The sequence below is a fragment of the Corvus cornix genome, chromosome 8, assembly GCF_000738735.6.
Source record: "Corvus cornix cornix isolate S_Up_H32 chromosome 8, ASM73873v5, whole genome shotgun sequence".
In the NCBI taxonomy this organism is placed as follows: Eukaryota; Metazoa; Chordata; class Aves; order Passeriformes; family Corvidae; genus Corvus; species Corvus cornix.
In genome coordinates, this window is record NC_046338.1 from 4,176,047 (window position 1) to 4,182,079 (window position 6,033).

Here is a 6,033-nt window from a genome sequence, read left to right on the forward strand (position 1 = left end):
CCCAGAGGCCTTTGCCCTTTTGGAAACAAATTCCCTGTTTTCTGGCAAGGAAATATATTAAACTGTGCAACTGTTTCCACATTAAAGTCAATCAAGTCCTATTGCAGCAGTGTGTTTCTTGTCCAGCCTGCACCCTCCTTTTAATTTGAAGGAGGAGGAAACTCATGTTATTTCCCGCAGTGACTTCCCTGTAATTTTGATGTGTCTGGTTGCTGACCAGGGAAAAGCTTCCCAGTACAGCAAATTGAAGATTAACACAAAATTGTGTTATGAGGAACATGTACCTTCCAGATACGTGAAGGAAATGTCAGTTCAGCTTCCTCCCCTTGCCAGCCCCATGAGGCAGTTTCCCACCTCTAAAGCTGATGTGAGTTATCACCTGGCTTTTCGATGGCCCTACACAGCCACTGCAACATGAAAATTGAATTCCTTGTTCTCTAAAGTGATTTGGGGGGAGAAAGATGTCCCCTACATCTGAAATTGTTGTGGCCATACCACGTGCAAACCCATGTGCTCGTGGTGGCTCTAATGGTTTTAGCTGGGTGGCATCTTAGTGGATGTGCACAAGTGTAGGAAAGCAATACCACAGCAATCAAGAACACAACAGGTTATTTGTTTTTAAGATGATAGTCACAAGATGACAATATTTAGTTCTGCTGTGTTGGAAGAAAATAAAAATGGCCATGGAAGGGGTACTTGGTCACAGCCCAAGTTGCCTCATAGCTGTTTCCTCAAGCTTTCACAGCCTCCAAAATGCCCCTAAGGGCCCTGGGCAGGCACAAAAAAGTACAAGGAAACTGTACCTTCATTAGGTATCAGTTAAAAAAAAAAGAGTAAGAGATCTATGGAGACTTGTGTGTTCCAACAAGTGCCTGTTTCTCCCTGCTTTTTCTTCTGCATAAGTGGGCTGAGATGCTTCATGCATAAATGAAGTGTTCCCAGCAGACAACTGGAAGTTTGAACCTCAATAAATTAAAGAGAAAGTGTAATTATTGTAGGAAAGTCTGGTCTTGGGCTATTATAGCTGTTAAGCAGACAGTGAATTGTCCTGTGTCCACAAAAGGCTGGGCTGGAAGCGTCATTTCGTGTATTTCCCAAATCAATTGCAAAGCTCTTTTCAATAGCTGGTATTGTAAATTATCAAAATGAAAGGACCTCTTAGCAGGTTATTTTCATGTAATTAAAGTTCAGAGTGACCCTGGGGCTTGTCTTTGCTAAACACTGAGAAGTGTAGCACGGGGGTAAACTCAGTATTGAAATGAAATGAGAAGTGCCCTTCTGCGACCTTCGGGAGTACGTTAATGCAATCCTTTACCTGCTAATGCACTGCAGATGGGCTCAGAAAGTCCTTCTCCTCTCTTTGCCTGTGCAGGAAGAACTCCAATAAGGGGTTTAATATTTTTTTAATATACTATTAAACCTAAATTGCTTTTGCCTGGGAGAAAAAGTAGGCAAATGTGACTGGCCTGAGGCGATCCCCCTCGTCACCTCCCCATTACGCATCACAGCCTCTCTGCAGGTGGCTGTTAAGACAGAACGACATAAAAAGGTTCTAGCTGTGCTTATAAAGGTCTGGTGGGGATGCACCCCACTGCCTTCCATCCAAACCTGGCCTGTCCTGTGATACAAATGGCTGCTTTGAACAGCCAGGTGCCTCCTCAGCCTTCTAAGCAAGGCTGTCGAAGCATTATATCTTCTCTTTTCTGATAGCAGCATCAGAAACACCCCCTATATATAATAGAAGTTATTTGTGGTGCATCTCCCAGGTAAAAGGCTGGGCTGGTTTGTGCAATCAGGCACAACACCAATTTCTCACTGATAGGCGAGGCTGTCTGGAGGAGAGGTGTGAAGGAGAGATTTAAGCAGCCAGCAAGGCACTCCACGTTAGAGGTGAAATTAAAGAACCTTTCTCAGATGTGTTATGTTCCAAAAGTGGTGTGTATATAAATATATCTAAAAGCTATGGTTCCATTTAGAACGTTGTGAATTGAATGTGTCTAAAATGTTTGTGTTGGATCCTTGACTCCAAACCTGAATTAAGTCTCTGGACCTCTGGCTTGCAGTGCTGGCCATGCTGGCCATGGTGATGCAGTCACCTTCAGGAGGATGAGCCATGAAGTCTTCAGGAGCATGGAAAAAGGGCTGTGAACTGGCAGGGGTGGGCAGTGAGCTTGCATCATCACTTTGTGGCTATTGCCACCACAGAGCTCTTTCCCTGACACTGAAGAACTCTTTAATTAAAAGACACACAGCTCCTCACTCACAACCCTTACATACCTAAAATCAGGGGCAGATTATCTCAGTGTAAACAAACTCCGTGATAGCAACACAGGATTTTGTTCCTCTTCAAAAAAGTCTCCACTTCAAATGTGTTTGGCCCAACAAAGGGAATTAATTTCTGCCTGAAGAGTGCATTGATCTTTTATCACCTGAGCAGCCTGTGGGTAACGTGGCTGGCTGCACAAGCCTAGCCCCAGGGTGAAGTTGAAATGTATATAACATAATGTTATTGTCATCCAGCAATTTGCATTTGTTCCTTCCCCATATCTGGATTTTTATTTTTAGTATATTCATGTAGCTTTTGCTGCAAGGGATACAGTTATATAAAAAAATTCATCCTTTTTTTATGCCAATATTCTATTTATATTCTTTGTAGTACATTATTCATGCAATACTGTGAATCTGAATTTTGTTCCTGGCTTGAAGACCATGGACATCTAAAGGCAGTTCTATTTTGTTCTATTCCATCCATCCTACCCACAAAGTTGTGGCGTGACTGACACCTGCCATGTGCTGTTTGCTCTCTCGTGGCTCACCAGGGAAAAGGGCAGAGCACACAGCCTTTCATTCAGGGGTGGTGGGGATTTTTTAAACAATGTAGAGGTTGTTGCAGTGTGCAGAGGTTATAGAGAGCTATGCACAGAGCTATGGCGAGATCAAGAAGCCGTGCCTCGCAGTTGGAGCTCTGCCTTTGGAATGTTTGCTGTTTCACACGTGCTTTTGCAGCCCACATGGGCTTTTCTCAGCTCATCCTCTCTTTCTCTGCACAGCAGCTTGGTAAAAGCACTTCTGTTTTGCCAAGGAAGCCAAGCTGACTACCAAGGTCTTCATCTCTGAACTTCAAAAATCAGAATCCCAGTGCAGATGTCATCAGGAGAAGGATTCAGAGATGGCTTTATATTGTAGATCAAGTAGGAGACCTGAGCAGAAGCATGAAGAAGGGCAAGGTGTTTGCTATAGCTCACCCTGCAGAGCAGATGCTGAGTGCTGGATGATGTTTCTGCAGTCTGGAGGGCCCTGTGTCCACGTGTGCTGCATTACAGCAAGGAAAGGCTGCTGCAGGCTGTGCCTGACCCTGCTCATCACTGGCATCAGAGAGGGGACAGCAAACACTGCTCATCAGCCTCTGAGCACCATCCTTTTCCTCTGTGCACCACCTCTGCATCTCATTTCCTCAGGTACATCTGGTTTTCATCCCCACCTTAAATTGTCCATGCAATATTGTGCTTGTCTCTCATTTACTGAGACTGGCTGTGGGAAGAGGTGGAAAAGGTCCACCTGAGGACCAGAAGATGACCACAGCCCTAGTGCTGGACCTGCCAGTCCCCATTTGGTGCCACTGAACCCAGAACAGCTCTGATAATGCATCTTCCACCAGAGTAAAGACTTAGCTTTAAACACACACGGGATTATATTGGCCATATTGTTGAAAAAAAGTGTGCACTTAATTGTGGGATCAGGGCCATACTACAGAGACAGCCGTGTGGCTTGGACAGATAAAATACCTGACACTTTGCAAGGCTTCTAAATTAATTTTCTTGAGTCCTACAGTGCTTTGATGGGGCTGATCATAAAACTTCTGATGGAGCTGTGTGGGTACCTTCACGGGCTCCTAAACAATGCTTGTCCTGGCCAGTCACAGCAAGTGTTGGCTTTTGGAATGCAGGGATAAATAATACTGCATTTTCCTAAATCCCTCGTTCCTGCCAGTAATGCAAGACAGAGGAAGCGGCTCGGTGGTGGAACAAGTGATCCTATTTCCCCCTCTGCTGGAAAGCCACGATATGACCTCCTGGCAGGAAAAGGATGAGATTCCAGCCATGCTCGTCCCTGCCCATGGTGAGGGGTTGGTATTAGAGGATCTTTAGCGTCTCTTCCAACCCAAACCATTCAAGAATTCTATGAGATGTGCAAGGAATCAGGTTGGGGAGAGTGTCCTGGCCTTCCTGGAAACAGGATAAGGCATTAAAACAGAGCCCAAACCTTCCCTAGCACAAGGCTTTCCATTTCCCCCATTTTTGGAGAGTTTTCAGGGGTTTTTTTGGAGATATGTACCTTATTGCCTTTTCCCAGTGTTGTCCCACATGTGGGGCCAGTAGCTGTGACAAAGAAAAACAACTGGTCAGACTATCCCCAAACTAAAATATCTTGACCCTGGGCTAATGTTATCACCAATTATGTCTAAATTTTGTTATGGTCCAAAAAAGGCTGGATTGCCCCAAAATTCCCTTGTGCAGTGCTTGATGTTCACAACACCGTGGCTGCCCCATGCTCCCTGTGCAGTTGTTGTAGCCCGGTGTGATTTATGGCAGCCCTGGCGAGGCTAGTGGGGTCCCACAGGGCTGGCACTCACAAAAATGCATGTTTTAAAGAAATTTTGGCATTTTCCTTTAATTTTTAGAGTGCACATAGAGGAATCTGCCCTGTCCTTTTCCTCAGGACTGCGTCTCTGAAGTCAGAACTTCCTGATCCTCCAACAGTGCTGTAATTCATGGCCTGTGTTCATACCACTGGGCGGGTCATAAATCCTCCCCAGCTACCTGTACACAAAGCTGGCATTGATTCCCATCACACTGTGACTCCAGCACTGGCTTGGGAGACTTCCCTGCCAGCTCCCAGCTCGGCAGGACCCCCCTTTCTTCTCCAAGACCTCCAGGCAGCAGCAGGGCTTTTCATGTGGTGAGGAGCCAGACTCATGCTTTGAGCCAGGTCTCTGACAAATAAGCCTTTTTCTTTTCCTCAGTTTCTCTTCCTGTTATTTTTCAGCTCCCCTCAACTTTGGCTCTAGAAAGCAGGGGGAGTTTAGGCTGTGAGAGCATCAGTCCCACTCCTGAAGGCATTAAGGATGCTTGGGGCAAGGATTTGCTCGATGCCTGTGTGCAGAGGGGGCTAGGACAGAGGGGAATGGCTTCAAACTGAAAGAGAACAGGGTTAGATCAGATATTAGGAAAAAAAATCTTCCCTGTGAGGGTGGTGAGGCCCTGGCACAGGGTGCCCAGAGAAGCCGTGGCTGCCCCATCCCTGGAAGTGCTCAAGGCCAGGTCGGATGGGGCTTGGAGCAACCTGGGACAGTGGAAGGTGTCCCTGCCCACAGCAGGGGGTTGGAATTGGATGACTTTTAACATCTCTTCGTGGTTTCTTTTCCAGGCATCTTATTGGGAATGACCTATAGGAGAGGGGCTGAGTCTGGTTGTATGGGATTAGGGTCAGCTCATGGGTATTGCTCAGGCTGCCCGTGGCTTCCTGCCTGCCCATCAGCAGCCACCTCTGAGTGCCAGCAGCACCCCAGCTCCGTGCAGCAGCTGCCTCTGCTCCAAGGAAAACACCAAGCCCTCCTGAAGAGATAGATGAAATAATAATATTTGATCAGTTATGGAGGGAGAAAGGAAGTCCTGGGGCTCTCATCTCTCTTCTTGCCAAGCTAACCAGCCTTGCTTTTCCTGGGAGACATGCTCTGTAAAAACATGGGCTCAGTGTGTGGACAGATTCTTTCAGTCTGTTCTCCAGGGCAGAAATACCCAGTGATAGGAGAAGTCCTGTTTGCCCTAATTTCACTGGCCTGTCCTTAGGACCCTGAGGCACAGCTCACCATGGAAAGGAGCTGCTTCAGCAGGGAGTATGCGTGAGCTGCAGCAAGGATGCAATGGTTTTGCTGGGCTCTGCTGTCCAGAGATGAAGGAAACACTGTTCCTCTGGGGAAATGTCTGGTTTAAGCACTCCGAGGTCTCTGGCTTCCCTGTGGGGAAGAGCCTG